We start from the raw sequence: 14,918 nt of genomic DNA, 5'->3' as shown, positions 1-14,918 counted from the left end.
GACATGCTAGTGTGGACAGAGAAGTAGAAAACTGCACAGAGCACAATCAAAACCCAATCAAAGTGATAAATTCATGACCACTTTCACATAGTAGATATTTTATAAAATATCTCGTTATTTTTCTAAACTGACATTTTCTCTGACATTTATCTTACCCAAGTCTCCACACTAATTACAAAGTGTCCTATTTTTACACAGGGGGAAAAAAAAAAGAAGTATCCAGTTAATTACCACAGCGATAGCAACAACTACAACTATTGTCTTTCAAAAACCTACCGTGTATAGCAGCGGGGTAAAAAGAAGTTAATTCCTCAGGAGACGTTTGCTTGGTCCCTTTAAAATCGGAATAAATTGAAGATCGCGTTGTTTACTCCACCAGCAAACTGGGGTAATGTCTTTTGCTCTGAAACAACAATCACGTTCAAGTTCACCATACTGAGTATATAGGTTCTATTTAAACTGTCTGATGAAACACAGGACACCTTTGAATGATTTATCCATTTTCCAAACAGTCTTGCTTCAAAGTTTCTACAAAGACAATGCACTCATGCATAGTGGGGCAGGCCTGTTGTCAGTCGCATGGCCGTTGTTTGGACTCATCCGAGACACTGTCTCATCCGCTCTCACTGTTCAGGAAATGCCCATCCCAGATTAAAATTCCATTAAATCCCTTGGGCCCCATTGCTAATATTAATTATATTGTTTAGTCGGGGACCTAGCCTCATATTCCCTTTAAAAATTCAAAGGTTCTCAGGAGGAAAAGTGTTTCTTCCTTAGTTCCTTGGTGTGAATTTGATGGGATGGAGCTTTGAGAGGTGTTCACAGCAACATGGAGACGCTGTGCTTGTGGGGTGAGCTGCACAGACATTAATTACCAAACCGGGGAGTCTCAGTTGCGGGCACCTACCTGTTCGGCCCATCCAGGCCTGCACCACTGTGGTCTGTGGTCAGATAGAGCAGGTTTGTAATCCGGATTTGTCTTCTAGAAGCTCTGTGACACTGGCCAGTGAGTAACTTTTCTCAGCCTCAGCTTCCTTACCTATTAGAACTTGATATTAATTTAGACCTCACACATCTGTAAGAGGAGGTGTATATGCATTTACTTAGCCTAGTGAATTGTATTTATATAGCAACTATTTTCACTTTTTCTAGGAGTATTTGATGTTGAAGAAACTGCAATTCTTTGTAATATTTTACTTATTTATTTATTTATTTATTTGACAAGGAGAGAGAGACAGGGAGAGAGGGAACACAAGCAGGGGCAGAGGCAGAGGGAGAGTCAGGCTTCCTGCTGAGCAGAGAGCCCCATGCGGGGCTCAATCTGAGGACCCCAGGATCATGACCTGAGTTGAAGGCAGATGCTTAATGATTATGATTAAGCCACCCAGGTGCTCCAGCAATTACTCTTTTTATTTTTTTAAAAGATTTTATTTATTTACTTGACAGATAGAGATCACAAGTAGGCAGAGAGGCAGGCAGAGAGAGAGAGAGAGAGGAGGAAGCAGGCTCCCCGCCGAGCAGAGAGCCCAACGTGGGGCCAGATCCCAGGACCCCAGGATCACGACCAAAGCCAAAGGCAGATGCTTCAACCCACTGAGCCACCCAGGCACCCCACCAGCAATTATTCTTAAAATAGCACTACTACTTTTCTTATAAGCAAAGCAGACAGATTAATGACACTACTGATTAATTACAGATTAATGAGACTACGTTCTGTAATGTCACTATATACTCAAAATAGACTATTTTACCTTCATCCCTCTTTTTATTTTACTTTCTTCGTCTTTTGTTGTTCATCTCTTTCTTTGATCTTTTTCTTATCACCGAGGTTCTTATTTTCACAGGATCTTGGGGTCCTGTAGAAAGAAGTAAAATGTGCACATAATAAGAGTTAGCATGGGTACAAAGTGTGTTTTGGAATTCACCAGGCACTATTTTGGCCATTCAGAGGGGGAAAATATCACAACTTGCTTAAGGGAAGGTAGAGAGGGTGGCAGACGAATAAGAGAAAGTTTTGTGGCAGTGGTGGGGGGAGTGCCTGTGTGGCTCAGTTAGTTCAGCAGCAGACTCTCGGTTTCAGCTCAAGTCATGATCACAGAGTCGTGAGATCAAGCTCCACATCAGGCTCTACATGGAGCATGGAGTCTACATGATGGTCTCTCTCTCCCTCTCCCTCTGCCCCTCTCCACCTCCCACCTGCTGCTGAGAATTTCACCGACAAAGGGGACACTGGCACTGTAGGATTTGAACATGAAATGGAGGGAGAAGGCATTGCTCACGAGGAGTTGCCAGGAGGATCCATGTCCAGTGATCTGGACAGAGTTGTGACTTCAGAAAAATAACCAAGCTCCATATTCTATGTAACACTGTGGAATAGAGAGAGAATAAGAGAAAAGGTGTCTCTGTGTGTGTGTGTGTGTGTGTGTGGTGTAGGTAACACAGTGTAATTCACTCCCATCTTTGGACCTGCCTTAAAGGATATTCTAAGCTGGGATTTTACTCAATTTATCTCTCTGAAAAAAATTCTCAGCATGTTACATAAGACTAACAAGTACAAACTTCCCAAGAAGCATCTTTAAAAAGAATGCGTGACCTGGTGTAGACTGGGGCACTTAGTATTTTAACACGTAATGGAAAAATTTAGGAACAGACGTGAAAGGGTTGCAGCTACCACTGAAAATGTACATTTAGACAGATTGGAAGCCTTAGCGGAGTGTCTTAGCCGTGCTAGGACACAGCAGTGGCAGACAAGCCAGCTTTGCTCCTGGCAGGCAGTGATGGGGTTGTTCTTTTGAAACAATCATTCAAAACAGGGACTATACGAGGCAGGGCTGGATTGCTAAGAGAAATCTGACAATGGTGTATTTTGCAATAATTCTATGCCACAGTATTTCTGTGGAGTTAGGGGGTCATGACCCTCCAGGGAAAAGTAGACGGAAGTATCCACAGGAAGCATCATTTTCTTAATTCTCAGGTAGCAAATTGTATAGACCTCAATTCACCTGCAGGAGAGAGTCTCCTGGCTCTTTTCTGTGGTCCTAGTTGGGCTATTGCTTTACCATCTCTTTTCTAATGCTCAGACACACCCCCAACCCAGAAAGTGCAGAAAATGTCCCTGCCAGACGGTTTGCAGGTTTTTTCAGGCAAAGGAGAAACAACACTAACAATTAGCAGACTGAACGTTCATCTCTGGTTTCCTGCTGCCCTTCATGGAGCCTTATTTTATATTTTGTCCTACTAAAAAGGATCCCAAGCTCTAGGAAAACTACACACACCAGATTTGGATCATACCTTCAGTTTTTTTAAAGATATGTTGGTAATTTGGTTCAACATAGAAGAAAAAAAAAGCATAGTGATACACTGGAAGAATCCTCTTGTCTAATAGAAATGTAGCAATAGATTCAGTGATCAATAAGATTTGGATACAGCTAGAGATTTTACCAGTCTTAAAATCCCTTTTAAAGTTGTTGAAATGTTTCCCTGTAAATTTTTCAAAATGTTGAAATATACACTGTATTTTGTTTCATTTTCCAACAGAAATTCAGTGTTTAAAGTTAACATAGTTTTTTAAAAAATATATTTTATTATTAATTTACTTAAAGCACAAGTCAGGGAGGTGCGCAGAGAGAAAGAGAGAGAATCCCAAGCAAACGCCCCACTCAGCATGGGGCCTGCCAAGGGGCTCGATCCCACAGCCCGGAGATCAGGACCTGAGCTTAAACCAAGAGTCAGATGTTTAACCAACTGAGCCCCCCAGGCATCCCCAGTTAACATAGGTTTTAACAGAGGAACTAAAATGGTTTCCAAACTTCCAAGGGTAGAAACTGAAAGTGTTTGCTCTTCTTGTCATGTCTTTAATCTCCATCAGATGTATTTAGCAGGATGAAGACTCCAGGCACGGCAATAGCCTACGTTTGGTGCTGAAGTACTTGCCGAAAATGTGTGACTTTAAACAAGCTGTTTATCTTTCCAAACATCAATTCCTTTGGATGTAAAACTGAGGTGGTATGATTCACCTTCAGTGACTTTCCCAGAATTAAGTGCAATAAGCCCTAGTTGTTTTTACCTTTTTTCCCTGTTAATGAGAGATGAAATTTCGAGATGTCTTATTAGATATTTTATAAGCTCAAGAAATAAAAAAAACTTCTCTTCTTCTCAGATTTATTACATCTGCTCACCGGCCTCTTTCTGGAACATACGTGCCTGAGGATCGACTTTAAAAATATGATTCTTCTCAAGTAGCTAAACAAGCCTTAGAAGACAATCCCTCCACAGAGAGAGGAAAATTGAAGATTCAGAAAAAACACAAGATGTGATTAGTCAATTTACAGGTAAGTCCTCAGTCTTGTCATGTCAACACAAAAGCAAAATTATTTTTCTTCTCACAAACATGTCTCATTGCTCCGTGTTTGGTCTGAATGCCCACTATGAACACGACTCAGGGTGCAATAGTTCCAAATGTGCCACAAGAAAACTTTTTTTTTTTAGTTTTTATTTTTATAAACACATTTTTAGCCCCAGGGGTACAGGACCGTGAATCGCCAGGTGCACACACCCCACAGCACTCACCAAACCACACACACCCCCCAATGCCCATAACCCCACCCCTCTTCTCCCAAGGCCCCTCCCCCAAAAAACCCTCAGTTTGTTTTGTGAGATTAAGAGTCACTTATGGTTTGTCTCCCTCCCAATCCCATCTTGTTTCATTTATTCTTCTCCTACCCACTTAAGACCTCATGTTGCATCACCACTTCCTCATATCAGGGAGATCATATGATAGTTGTCTTTCTCTGCTTGACTTATTTCACTAAGCATGATACGCTCTAGTTCCATCCATGTTGTCACAAATGGCAAGATTTCATTTCTTTTGATGGCTGCATAGTATTCCATTGTGTATATATACCACATCTTCTTGATCCATTCATCTGTTGATGGACATCTAGGTTCTTTCCATAGTTTGGCTATGGGGACATTGCTGCTATAAACATTCGGGTGCACATGCCCCTTCAGATCACTACATTTGTATCTTTAGGGTAAATACCCAGTAGTGCAATTGCTGGGTCATAGGGCAGTTCTATTTTCAACATTTTGAGGAGCCTCCATGCTGTTTTCCAGAGTGGTTGCACCAGCTTGCATTCCCACCAACAGTGTAGGAGGGTTCCCCTTTCTCCACATCCTCCTCAACATCTGTCATTTACTGACGTGTTGATTTTAGCCATTCTGGCTGGTGTGAGGTGATTTTCTTATTGTGGTTTTGATTTGTATTTCCCTGATGCCGAGTGATATGGAGCACTTTTTCATGTGTCTGTTGGCCATCTGGATATCTTCTTTACAGAAATGTCTGTTCATGTCCTCTGCCCATTTCTTGACTGGATTATTTGTTCTTTGGGTGTTGAGTTTGCTAAGTTCTTTATAGATTTTGGACACTAGTCCTTTGTCTGATATGTCGTTTGCAAATATCTTCTCCCATTCTGTCAGTTGTCATTTGATTTTGTTAACTGTTTCCTTTGCTGTGCAAAAGCTTTTGATCTTGATAAAATCCCAATAGTTCATTTTTGCACTTGCTTCCCTTGCCTTTGGGGACATTCCTAGGAAGATGTTGCTGTGGCTGGGGTCGAAGAGGTTGCTGCCTGTGTTCTCCTCAAGGATTTTGATGGATTCCTTTCGCACATGGAGGTCGTTCATCCACTTTGAGTCTAATTTTCCCAACACCATTTATTGAAGAGGCTGTCTTTTTTCCATTGGACATTCTTTCCTGCTTTGTTGAAGATTAGTTGACGATAGAGTTGAGGGTCTATTTCTGGGCTCTCTATTCTGTTCCATTGATCTATATGTCTGTTTTTGTGCCAGTACCATGCTGTCTTGATGATGACAGCGTTGTAATAGAGCTTGAAGTCCAGAATTGTGATGCCACCAACGTTGGCTTTCTTTTTCAATATCCCGTTGGCTATTCGAGGTCTTTTCTGGTTCCATATATATTGTAAAATTATTTGTTCCATTTCTTTGAAAAAGATGGATGGTACTTTGATAGGAATTGCATTAAATGTGTAGATTGCTTTAGGTAGCATAGACATTTTCACAATATTTATTCTTCCAATCCAGGAGCATGGAACATTTTTCCATTTCTTTGTGTCTTTCTCAATTTCTTTCATGAGTACTTTATAGTTTTCTGAGTATAGATTCTGTGCCTCTTTGGTTCAGTTTATTCCTAGGTATCTTATGGTTTGGGGTGCAATTGTAAATGGGATTGACTCCTTAATTTCTCTTTCTTCTGTCTTGTTGTTGGTGTAGTGAAATGCAACTGATTTCTGTGCATTGATTTTATATCCTGACACTTTACTGAATTCCTGTATGAGTTCTAGCAGTTTTGGAGTGGAGTCTTTTGGGTTTTCCACATATAGTATCATATCATCTGCAAAGAGTGATAGTTTGACTTCTTCTTTGCCGATTTGGATGCCTTTAATTTCCTTTTGTTGTTTGATTGCTGAGGCTAGGACTTCTAGTACTATGTTGAATAGCAGTGGTGATAATGGACATCCCTGCCGTGTTTCTGACCTTAGCGGAAAAGCTTTCAGTTTTTCTCCATTAAGAATGATATTTGCGGTGGGTTTTTCATAGATGGCTTTGATGATATTGAGGTATGTGCCCTCTATCCCTACACTTTGAAGAGTTTTGATCAGGAAGGGATGTTGTACTTTGTCAAATGCTTTTTCAGCATCTATTGAGAGTATCATATGGTTCTTGTTCTTTCTTTTATTGATGTGTTGTATCACATTGACTGATTTGCGGATGTTGAACCAACGTTGCATTCCTGGAAATAATCCCACTTGGTCGTGGTGAATAATCCTTTTAATGTACTGTTGAATCCTATTGGCTAGTATTTTGGTGAGAATTTTCGCATCTGTGTTCATCAAGGATATTGGTCTACAGCTCTCTTTTTTGATGGGATCCTTGTCTGGTTTTGGGATCAAGGTGATGCTGGCCTCATAAAATGAGTTTGGAAGTTTTCCTTCCATTTCTATTTTTTGGAACAGTTTCGGGAGAATAGGAATTAGTTCTTCTTTAAATGTTTGGTAGAATTCCCCCAGGAAGCCATCTGGTCCTAGGCTTTTGTTTGTTTGGAGATTTTTTTTTTTTTTTGGAGATTTTTAATGACTGTTTCAATCTCCTTACTGGTTATGGGTCTCTTCAGGCTTTCTATTTCTTCCTGGCTCAGTTGTGGTAGTTTATATGTTTCTAGGAATGCATCCATTTCTTCCAGATTGTCAAGTTTGTTGGCGTAGAGTTGCTCATAGTATGTTCTTATAGTAGTCTGTATTTCTTTGGTGTTAGTTGTGATCTCTCCTCTTTCATTCATGATTTTATTTATTTGGGTCCTTTCTCTTTTCTTTTTGATAAGTCTGGCCAGGGGTTTATCAATTTTATTAATTCTTTCAAAGAACCAGCTCCTAGTTTCGTTGATTAGATCTATTGTTTTTTTGGTTTCTATTTCATTGATTTCTGCTCTGATCTTTATGATTTCTCTTCTCCTGCTGGGCTTAGGGTTTCTTTCTTGTTCTTTCTCAAGCTCCTTTAGGTGTAGGTTAGGATGTGTACCTGAGACCTTTCTTGTTTCTTGAGGAAGGCTTGTACCGCTATATATTTTCCTCTCAGACTGCCTTTGTTGTATCCCACAGATTTTGAACCGTTGTATTTTCATGATCATTTGTTTCCATGATTTTTTTCAATTCTTCTTTAATTTCCCGGTTGACCCATTCATTCTTTAGAAGGATACTGTTTAGTCTCCATGTATTTGGGTTCTTTCCAAACTTCCTTTTGTGGTTGAGTTCTAGCTTTAGAGCATTGTGGTCTGAAAATATGCAGGGAATGATCCCAATCTTTTGATACCGGCTGAGTCCTGATTTAAGACCGAGGATGTGATCTATTCTGGAGAATGTTCCATGTGCACTAGAGAAGAATGTGTATTCTGTTGCTTTGGGATGAAATGTTCTGAATATATCTGTGATGTCCATCTGGTCCAGTGTGTCGTTTAAGGCCTTTATTTCCTTGTTGATCTTTTGCTTGGATGATCTGTCCATTTCAGTGAGGGGAGTGTTAAAGTCACCTACTATTATTGTATTATCACTTATGTGTTTCTTTGATTTTGTTATTAATTGGTTTATATAGTTGGCTGCTCTCACGTTGAGGGCATAGATATTTAAAATTGTTAGATCTTCTTGTTGGACAGACCCTTTGAGTATGATATAGTGTCCTTCCTCATCTCTTATTATAGTCTTTGGCTTAAAATCTAATTGATCTGATATAAGGATTGCCACTCCTGCTTTCTTCTGATGTCCATTATCATGGTAAATTCTTTTCCACCCCCTCACTTTAAATCTGGAGGTGTCTTCGGGCTTAAAATGTGTTTCTTGGAGGCAACATATAGATGGGTTTTGTTTTTTTATCCATTCTGATACCCTGTGTCTTTTGACAGGGGCATTTAGCCCATTCACATTCAGGGTAACTATTGAGAGATATGAATTTACTGCCATTGTATTGCCTGTAAGGTGACTGTTACTGTATTTGGTCTCTGTTCCTTTCTGATCTACCACTTGTAGGCTCTGTCTTTGCTTAGAGGACCCCTTTCAATGTTTCCTGTAGAGCTGGTTTGGTGTTTGCAAATTCTTTCAGTTTTTGTTTGTCCTGGAAGTTTTTAATCTCTCCTTCTATTTTCAATGATAGCCTAGCTGGATATAGTAATCTTGTCTGCATGTTTTTCTCATTTAGTGCTCTGAAAATATCATGCCAGCTCTTTCTGGCCTGCCAGGTCTCTGTGGATAAGTCAGCTGCCAATCTAATATTTTTACCATTGTATGTTACAGACTTCTTTTCCAGGGCTGCTTTCAGGATTTTCTCTTTGTCACTAAGACTTGTAAATTTTACTATTAGGTGACGGGGTGTGGGCCTATTCTTACTGATTTTGAGGGGCGTTCTCTGAACCTCCTAAATTTTGGTGCTCGTTCCCTTTGCCATATTGGGGAAATTCTCCTCAATAATTCTCTCCAGTATACCTTCTGCTCCCCTCTTTCTTCTTCTTCTGGAATCCCAATTATTCTAATGTTGTTTCGTCTTATGGTGTCACTTATCTCTCGAATTCTCCCCTCGTGGTCCAGTAGCTGTTTGTCCCTCTTTTGCTCAGCTTCTTTATTCTCTGTCATTTGGTCTTCTATATCACTAATTCTTTCTTCTGCCTCATTTATCCTAGCAGTGAGAGCCTCCATTTTTGATTGCACCTCATCAATAGTTTTTTTTTATTTCAACTTGGTTAGATTTTAGTTTTATATTTCTCTAAAAAGGGCTTTTATATCTCCCGAGAGGGTTTCTCTAATATCTTCCATGCCTTTTTCGAGCCCGGCTAGAACCTTGAGAATCGTCATTCTGAACTCTAGATCTGACATATTACCAATGTCTGTATTGATTAGGTCCCTAGCCTTTGGTACTGCCTCTTGTTCATTTTTTTGCGGTGAATTTTTCCGCCTTGTCATTTTGTCCAGATAAGAGTATATGAAGGAGCAAGTAAAATACTGAAAGGGTGGCAACAACCCCAGGAAAATATGCTTTAACCGAATCAGAAGAGATCCCAAATCGTGAGGAGGGAGAAAGGGGATAAAAAGAGGTTCAAAAATAAAGAAAGAAAAGAAAGGAAAAAAAAAAAAACCGAAAAGAATTAAAAAATGAAAATGAATAAAGAAAAGTATAAAATAGAAAAAAAATATATATATTAAACTAGTTAAAACATGTTAAAAAAGAAAAGGGTAAAAGTTAAAAAAATTTTAGCAGAAGAAGAGGAAAAAAAATGAAAAAGAAAAAAAATTAAATTAACTGCAAGACTAAAAAATCACAGGGAGAAAGCCATGAGTTCGGTGGAACTCCTCTGGAATTCTGCTGCTCTCCTTGGTATTGAAACCGCACTCCCTGGTAGGTGAACTTGGTCTGGCTGGATTTCTTGTTGATCTTCTGGGGGAGGGGCCTGGTGTAGTGATTCTCAAGTGTCTTTGCCCCAGGCGGAATTGCACCGCCCTTACCAGGGGCCGGGCTGAGTAATCCTCTTGGGTTTGCTTTTGGGAGCTTTTGTTCCCTGCGCACTTTCCGTAGAGTTCCGGAGGATGGGAATACAAATGGCGGCCTCCTGGTCTCTGGCCCGGAGGAGCCAAGAGCCCGGGGCCCCACTCCTCAGTGCGCCCTCAGAGAACAGTGCCCAGTAACTCCCGTCTGCGTGACCTCCGGCCATGCTCCGAGCTCACCGAGCCTGCAACCGGTTCAAGGTAACCCCGAGCTGTGAGCTCACTGTCGGCTCTGTCTCTGCAGCCGGCTTTCCCATTCCAATACCCGCAAGCTCTGCGACACTCAGACACCCCCGATCCTTCTGTGACCCTGCGGGACCTGAGGCCACGCTGACCCCGCGTGGGCTTCGCCCCGGTTTAGCCTCTGGAGCGATGTCCCTCAGCAGAACAGACTTTTAAAAGTCCTGATTTTGGGCTCTGTTGCTCTGCCGCTTGCCGGGAGCCGGCCCCTCCCCCCGGGGTCTATCTTCCCGTTGCTTTGGATTCACTTCTCTGCCGGTCCTACCTTTCAGAAAGTGGTTGTTTTTCTGTTTCTAGAATTGCTGTTCTTCTTCTCTTCGATCTGCCGATGGGTTTGCAGGTGTTTGCAATCTTTAGATAAGCTATCTAGCTGATCTCCTGCTAGCTGAAGTAGTCTCAGCCTGCTACTTCTTCGCCATCTTGACTCCAAGAAAACTTTTTAATACTATCCCTGATTGTTATCCAAATCCTGTATCACTCTTCATGCAACTCTGTATATACATACCACCTCCCTGCCCACCATGGTTTACATTCTTTGAGGACCAAAAGTCATATTTCTTAACTGGTTAGTCTATAAGTAAATAGGGGAGGTAGGCTACTGTTCAAGATCACAAACTGGGTTCAAATTTCAGCTCAACTTATTATCCACATGATCTGATAATGTTTCTAAACATCTCCATATTCTGGAAAAGCGAGACCAGTAACCATACTTACCTTGTGGAACTGACATGGTTGTAATTTCCTGGTACAAATTAATCACTCAGTAAGGTATTGCCATTACAGTGGTAACTGTCTGTATGCTAACGAGGAGTAAGACACTGGAGTAAGACACAGGAGTAAGACATTATATATGCATTCTATCCAATTCTACAAGTTCTATTATGATCACCAACTTCCAGATGAGAATATTAAGGCAGAGAGGGTGAGCTTATGTTAGTTGACACAGTTTGCAGTAGTGCAGTTGAGATTTGAAACTGTATGTTTCTGGTACAAAATATTCTCCCAGTTTGTCTGCTAAACCATGAATCTCCTTTTTGGTGTTTTTTTTTTTTTTTTTTCTCTAACATTCACCAATCACTTAAAATGTGCCAGACATTGTTCTAAGTGCTGTATCTACATTTTCTCTTTTAAAATTCTCACACAAATCATGTGAGATAAGTCCCACTAGTCTCAGTTAAAAACAAAGCAAAACAGCAAACAGACAAAACTGAGGCACAAGGGTCTTTAACACATCCAATGTCACAAAGGCGGTAAGTGGGAAAGCCAGGACCTTGGAGCTCTCCTTGTATTCCTTCCACATCGTTGACTGATACCTACCCCTAAGCATATACTGCATGCCAGACTTTGATCTGGGAACATGAGATATAGCTGTGAGCAGAACAGATAAGACCCTCACTGTCATGAAGCTTCCATCTGAACGCGAGAAGACAGACTAACAGGTGCACAGATACTATGTCCCCTGCTGTTCAGGAATTGGAGAAAATTTAAGTTAGATAAAGGTGATTGAAAGGGTTGAGGAGCAGCTTAGGGCTTTATATACAGTCACAAACGATGGATTATGGATTCCCTGATACCCAGAAAAGGCTGAAGCTGAGCTCTCATGGTCAGCAAGAGCACGCCAGACCAGGGAACAGCAATGCAGAGCCCTGAGGAAGGGCTGTCCTTGTTTGAGGAGCTACAGGTGGGCCCGCATGGCTGCAGTAGAGGGAGGGGAAGAGAGTGGGAGGAGTTGACATCAGGGTAAAGGATGATAAAGGTCCAATGAGCGATGATAAACATATTTTTTGTGAACGAATGGAAAATCACCAGAGACTGTTGAGGAACCCAGTGATACGGTCACAGGCTGAGGTGTAAGTAACAGATCCGAGCGAAGACAGACTAGTTAGGAAATTATTGCAGTTCGTTCGAATGAAGGTACTACTTAATTGTATGAAAGGGGAAATGGTAATAGACACACACACACACACAAACAAAAACAGTCGTATATTCATACATAGAACAGCAGGATTTGTTGACGTTCCCAGGACCTGCCAGTGTATTGATCCAGGACTGAAAGAAGAGAGAAGTCAGGGTCTCATCACTAGGAGGAATAGAATTGCTACTTAGTGAGTTGGAGAGAACTGCAGGAGGGAAAGCTTTGCAGGGAAATAATGAGGGTTTATTGGAGACATAAATGATCAACACGCAGGAGCTGAGTAAAGAGGAAGTATGGGAGTTCTGGGGGAAAGGAGTTTGTACCAGACAAAACACTTCCTTCTGCAGCCATTAACAAGTGGCCCCAAATCTCAGTAAGCACATTTTTTTATTTCTCAGTCATATTCTGTGGCCGCCTTAGGGCTGCTGAGGCTCTGCTCCAAGTTGCATTGATCCTGAGACCCAGGCTGACAGAGCAGATGGGTTAACACTTTGCCAGTCTCAGGGCAGAAGGAAAAGACAGGATAAATCCCACGCTGGCTCATAAAGCTTCTCCCTAGAGGTGAGCAGCATAATTTCCATTCTCATTCCATTGGCCAGAGCAAATCACATGGTCAAGCCTGACATTTTTGGAGTGGGGATATATAATTCTCACCTAGAGAAGATGGGCATAATAATTCAGTCTACTTCAGGGATAAAGGATATAAATTTGGTCAATATATGCATGAAGAAGCCCACTGAAGATAAGCTTGAGTCTCACCAAGAAGGTGATCATAAGACAGCGTCAAATGTGATACTTGGGGCAATCCAGATTTTAGAGTTCTGGATAAATCAGGAAACGAGTCTGCAGTGAAATTGTCAATAATGGAGGAGGGGAACAGAGATGGATGTTTTGGATGCCAAGTGAAATAAATGCTTCAAGAATCAAAGATTGATTGACACTGTGCTGACCAAATACACTGAAGTCTATGGATTGACTGTTGTATTTAGCAATGTGCCAGTTATCTGCTAGTGTGGAAGTAACAGTCTCTCTAGGACAGGGCAGAGAGCCTGGTTCATGTGGGTTCCAGAGTGAATGGGAGGAAAGGGAATGGAGCACAGACCACTCCCTCCAGGAGTTTTGCTCTGGGTAACACAGAACCTTGTCACCAAGAAAATGCTTCCCCCCTCTATGGGGGGCAAAGGGCTGCAGTCAAATTGACAATCCAGACTAATAGAAAGCTTCTAGCTCTTAAAAACAGGACAGATGTCATAAAAACATCAGCAGCCATTCATTTTAGGAACTCTCAGAAGGCAGAAGAAATAACCAGAATAACACTTGGGAAATAACACTTCCTTTTCTTAAAAATAAAAAGTGTTATCTGTGTGTTCACTTCAATTCATTCCTAGTGACACCAGATGGTGTTATAATAAATCATTCCTTTACTTTCCTGAAAATCTATCTGCTTTATTCTCTGGTCCTTCGGTGGGGCTTCATTTTTCCTTCTGAAGTAGTATGTGTTGTTATTGTTTGTTGGCCCATCCAATTGTAGATAAACACTCGAGTCTAGGGGACTGAAGGCACTGACTCTTTGTCTTTGTGCTACATTTACTATTTCGTATCTCATATGAAATATTTGCCTCAGGTGTTAAGTGCACACATTAAGTCAACTCCTCTTTCAAGCCCGTTGTTCATTTCCTGTTTCCATGCTTCTCTCTGTAGAATCTGAGACTGTGTTCTGGACTTCAGTTGTCAATGGTTTTGAGAACATTCTCCACAAATGGACAGCTCACATCTCACACTGGGGGGCCAGGCTTGGGGACATCACCACCTGCACATTATTGGCTTAAGTACTTAGTGGATAATTTGTTGGCCATCATTTATTATCAGGAAACCTTCCTCATTTTTGGTCTCATATTTTCTTCTTCTCTCTAAATGATGATGATGATGGTGCCGCTATGAGAAATTATTTCCTGAATTATTTGGAAAATGTGTTTTTCTGTACATGCAAAATAAATATTGGGAAGGCAGTTGACTCTTGATTCTCTGACATATGAAACAATGATGATATTTGTGCACTGGCATTCAGATTCAAAGATGAAGTGTAATTCGTCATTGTTGTTACCAAACATGCAAAGGTTCATCAGAAATCAGAGACAACACAGCCATATGTGTTTATTACTCATTTCAGAGATGACTCTGCAGATGGATCATAAAACCAAAGTGATCAAAATAAGCAGACTTTGATATTATAGAAACAATTTGATAATTAAAATCACTTAGTTGGATTAATGATATAGCAATTTGATCATTTTTCAGCAAGCAGAGATTTTGAAGACTGAAGGAATGAAGTAATTGGACTTTGATAAATTCAAGCGTGGTACAAACTATTACCAGGATGTTCCTAACACAACATTTTTGTTATTGTCGATATACAGTTGAGTTTTCCATATAATCTATTTAAGAGCAATACATTTTAAAAATTCAAAATCTGTAAAACCATTTATTATGGCCTTCTCTTTCTAGACATAGAATGTAAGGTTGCATTTTAGTGCATATATGCCTTAGCTCTTCACAGGTCAATATTTTATCTCTCTTGAAACTCAAGTATTTTGGTCCAAGAACTGTGGACTGCTACATAGTAAGTACCAAATAATGCACACTTGAGAGTAAATGGATTC

The sequence above is a fragment of the Mustela nigripes genome, chromosome 1 (genome assembly GCF_022355385.1).
Source record: "Mustela nigripes isolate SB6536 chromosome 1, MUSNIG.SB6536, whole genome shotgun sequence".
Lineage (NCBI taxonomy): Eukaryota > Metazoa > Chordata > Mammalia > Carnivora > Mustelidae > Mustela > Mustela nigripes.
The sequence above is the reverse complement of the archived record's forward strand: the minus strand, read 5'-3'. Positions refer to the sequence as shown.